Source organism: Octopus sinensis, linkage group LG2 (genome assembly GCF_006345805.1).
Source record: "Octopus sinensis linkage group LG2, ASM634580v1, whole genome shotgun sequence".
NCBI classification, from domain to species: Eukaryota; Metazoa; Mollusca; class Cephalopoda; order Octopoda; family Octopodidae; genus Octopus; species Octopus sinensis.
In genome coordinates, this window is record NC_042998.1 from 6,969,194 (window position 1) to 6,974,193 (window position 5,000).

Genomic DNA, 5,000 nt, shown 5'->3' on the forward strand with positions numbered 1-5,000 from the left:
ATATATATATATATATATATATATTCCTTCACTTACAATTATATATGTGTGTCTGTGTGTGAAGTTAGGAGAAACTGATGTGGGTAACAATAAAAAATAAAATAGGTGTAAGTGGTCATTCGAAATATCCTTCAGTAACCTAGTTTCTTTAAACAGTGCAAAGAAACTGCTGTTGTTAAGGCAACAGTCCTCTTGCCATACATGTGAAACAATCCTTAATGAAAACCTTTCAAAAACCACTAAAAACACTTGGGTCTCAGACTCTCTAATCTCCATCACTTATTGTTGTTGTTTCATAAGATGGTTTTCTATTTACAAAATTTATGTCAGAAATCCTGTTGATGTAAGCCTCAACGATATCATAGATTGTCCTTTACCCCATGTCTCCACATATTAACCCTTTTGTTACTAACCTGGCTCAGGCTTTGTGGTAAAATGTCTTGTTTTCATAAGTTTTGAATTAAAAACTTCCACCAAACCTTAGTCATAATTTATGTTCCTAACACTAGCTTAATGATAACGAAGTTATTTTACTAGTGAGGGCGTGTGGCTTAGTGGTTAGGGCATTCGGCTCATGATCGTAAGGTTGTGAGTTCGATTCCCGGCGACGCGTTGTGTCCTTGAGCAAGACACTTTATTTCACGTTGCTCCAGTCCACTCAGCTGGCAAAAATGAGTTGTACTTGTATTTCAAAGGGTCAGCCTTGTCACTCTCTGTGTCACGCTGATTATCCCCGAGAACTACGTTAAGGGTACACGTGTCTGTGGAATGCTCAGCCATTTGCACGTTAATTTCACGAGCAAGCTGTTCCGTTGATCGTATCAGCTGGGACCCTCGTCGTCGTAACCGGCGGAGTCTTTTTTATTTTACTAAAGTCTTTGTTATGTTTAAAATAATTGAAAGAAACACAGAGCATCTCAAAATAAGTACAGTAACGAAAGGGTTAAAGTGAGTAAGCTGCTTGTATCTTGTGGAGATATCTGACATGCTAAGCTTATATTATTCAGTGATACAGAACTGGCTGAAGAAAAGGACAAAAGCCAAGATTATCTGGTCAAGGATGGCCATCTATTTCTAACCTAAACTTTCAACGAAATAGTCTTTTATCTGGCGCTTGTTTCATTCATTAGACTGTGACAGTCCTGGGGCTCCACCTTAAAGGAGTTAGTTAAACTTATGCCAGTACTTGTTTTTAAGTTTGGTACTTATTCTATTGATCATTTTTGCTGAACTGCTAAGTTCCAATAATGTAAGCAAACCAATACCAGTTGTTAAGCAGTGGGACAGTGACAAATGCAAACATAAAGACACACAGACATAAATACATAAACAGCATCCAGTTCACTCTGTAAAGTGGTGGGCATTTGGAAGGGCATCCAGCTGTAAAAACGATGGCAAAACTAACCTCATCTGTATTTGTGCCGCGTAAAAAGTACTCTGTCCACTCTGCTGAGTAGATAGTGTGAGGAATGGCATCGTCCATCCATAAAAAAAACCTTGCCAAAACAGATACGGAAGTCTGGTGCAGGCTCCTACTAGGCCAGCTCTTGTCAAACTGTCCAACCCATGCCAGCATGGAAGGCAGACGTTAAACAATAATGATGATGATGATGGTGATGATGATGATAATGATGGTATATAATGTGAGTCTTAATTCAATTTCTGTCTTCCAAATTCACTCAAAACCTTTGGCTGGCCTGGGGTTTTAGTAAAAGGTACCCGTGGTGTCAAACAGAAGAACAGAACCCAAAACCATGTCGCTTGGATGCTAACTTTTTAACCACCAAATGAAATTGAAAATATTTATGCATGAATATTTCAAATATAAAAAGACAGGGACAGAATGGGAAGAGGAAGTCACACTTTCCTTGCCATGCATTATTCACTAGACTCCACTTCCATTCTGAGTTCAAATCCCATTGAGGTTATTGACTTAGCATTTTATCCCTTCAGCATTGAAGTGTATAAAGCACTATGGACAATTTCAATATGTGCAATTCTCAAGAGTTTTCCTAGATTAAAGTTGAGCTACCAAGCTGATATTGCCCACAGATATATGTATATATATATTATATATATATATATATATATGTTTGTGTGTGTATATACATATATAAATATATTCATATATACACACATATATAAATATATATATATACATATATATATTTACATATAAACATATATACACATAAATGCATATATATGCATTTATACATATATATACACACATATATACATAAATACATAGATATAAGTATATATATATATATACACATATGTATTTTTCTACATACATGTATACATATATATATATGTATGTATACTATTGACTAGAATAATATATATATATATTATATATATATATAATATATATATACATACACACACACACACATACATACACGCACACACATATACTGACTCAAATACACACACGTATTTGTGTGTGTGTGTGTGTGTGTGTGTGCATACATACACACACAGACATGTGCCCATTTTAAAAGTAGAAAAATTGCTAAACAAAACTATTAACTTTTAATCACATTTCTGAGTGTAACCTTCCATTTCACCAACGAACACTTGCTACATGACTGACACCATTAAAATTATTTCCACTGAGAAAATAGTTTCCAATTATCATTTCACAATATATACTACATTTGATGTTTGATGTTTCCAGAAAAAGAAATTATCCGAGCTGTATAAATTGCTTTAATATAATATATATATAATACAAAATATCATGTATATATGTGTGCGTGTTTATGTGTGTATGTGTTTTTGTCTATGTGTTGTGTATACGTATATATGTATATATATGCATATGTATATATATATATATATATATATGTATATGGGTTTACAGATAAAAGTGTTTATACATAAACATAAATGTATATATATATGTAATAATTCCATTTGGTCGATAATTATGTTTATGTAGATATATATATGTATATATATTTGCGTGTGTGCCTATGTGCCCATATAAATATATTTACGCACTTTGCATATATATATATATATATATATATATATATGTAAACATATATGTATGTGTATGTTTATGTGTACATATACATTTACATACACACACACAGACATATACATATGTACGTATGAGTATATTATGCGTGTGTATGTGGCAATGCTGTTCATTTTAAATTAATTCTAATTTTACAAATTTAATTTAAAACATGCAAAATCTTTTCCTTCAAATTAGATATTTTCTGAGTTAAAAATCAATCAAACTGTAATGCTTATGTCTCTTTCTTTCTATCTTTCTTTTTTCTCATTTTATACTTTTAAATATTTTCTAGATGTTTCTCTTCTATTTTCCATATCTCGCAATTGGTAGCAAGAATTTGTGTTTTATCTTCAATATTTTGCTGATATTGCTACAGTTGTGGTACTTTAAAATACTCTGCACACTTTCCCATCAGCCCATCATCCTCATTAGCAGAATGTTCTTTATCGTTGTGATCACAGTGGCTCTCTGTTTCATCGCCATCATAATTATAACGATAATCATCATCACAATCCTCATTGCTATCGTTACCATCATCCTCATCTTTTTATATCCTTTCCTTCTTTCCCTACATTTTTTGTATATTTGTTTATTCGTTTTCCCATTATATTAAATCTCCAAATAATTAACTCGTTTTTGATTTTCCCTTCCTGTTGCGCCACTCACCCCTCGTACTCATAATTGAAAATCATTGCTTCTTTTCATGTTTAAAGAAATTCCTGTTATGGGAATGTTAGAATCAGAGTCCAACAAAATGGATTTATGGTACAGCTGTTTAAAACCTCAGATCAGCCTTGATTGAGCAGACCAATAATAAAAGACACTCCAACTATGCCCATCTATCTTTTTTTAAAATATGTCCTAAAATATTTAGTCAAATACAATGTTTTATTTAAAGTTGGTACAGTGGTTGTCAAATATTTAGCTGTTATTTCCAGCAGTCCATGTGACCACATAGAGGCCTCGATTTTGGCTTTTGACTTATGTATGTTGTATTGTTTGTGTTGCAAGTGTTTTAGATTTATTTTGAAAATTCAGGTTGTTCCTTGATTTCCTATTGATTTTGATTGCATTAGGTTGATGTTGAGTAATAATAATAATAATAAAACATTGTGTACAGTGCTCAGGTGCACTACAACTCATCTAAAGTGTATGTATAGTACATAGGGTAATGTACAAGCGTCAGGAAAAGAACAGTGCATGAGTCATGACATACACATATGTGCATGAGTATGGAAGGGGGACAATCAGGTGTAGTTTCAGCGGATTTCGGAAAGCATGAGGGCCTTAAAGGATTCAGTGTCATGGCAGTCAACAACTGACGCAGGCAGTTTGTTCCATGCTTCAGCAACTCTGAGCGTGAAAAAATGTTTCCGAAAGTCATGGGAGCTGTGCTGTTTTCTGACTTTGTAGGCATGTCCACGTGTGTTGGACACATGGAGATCAAAAAGGTGTTCAGTGTTGTTGTTGGTGAGGTGGTTGATAACTTTGTGGATGTTTACCAAGTCCATCGCCAGACGCCGGAGCTTCAGTGAATCCATGCCCAGGGAAACAAGGCGCTCAAGTATGGTAGGTGAATTCAAACTATCCCTGAATTCAGTTCTATATTTACGAGATGAGGAATTATTTACATTCAACGGATATTTGTCCTCATCTTGTTTGTTGTTACCACAACGTTTCGTCTGATATACCCTCCAACCTTCTTCAGGTGTCTTGGGGAAATTTCGAACCTGGGTTCTCATTCCAAAGGTATTTTTCTATGTAATTATTATTGTTATTGTTCAGGTCACTGCTTGGAATCAAACTCAGAATCTTGGGGTTAGTAGCCCGTGCTCTTAACCACTACGCCATATGTCCGTGGGCAATTATGGAGTAAATTTTAGGGCTTACAAATCTAATATTTTTCTATCCAGTTCCCATATGCTACTCATATCTGCACTTGGTCTGCTTAGGAGGTTGTTGTGTCCTA

At 34.3% G+C, this 5,000-nt stretch overlaps 1 protein-coding gene across 6 annotated transcripts in view; it reads left to right on the forward strand.

Moving 5' to 3' along the window:
- Window positions 1–5,000, forward strand: part of LOC115223847 (ras-specific guanine nucleotide-releasing factor 2) — a 670,879-nt gene that overhangs the window by 193,272 nt on the left and 472,607 nt on the right. The gene's annotated exons all lie outside the window — the stretch shown is intronic.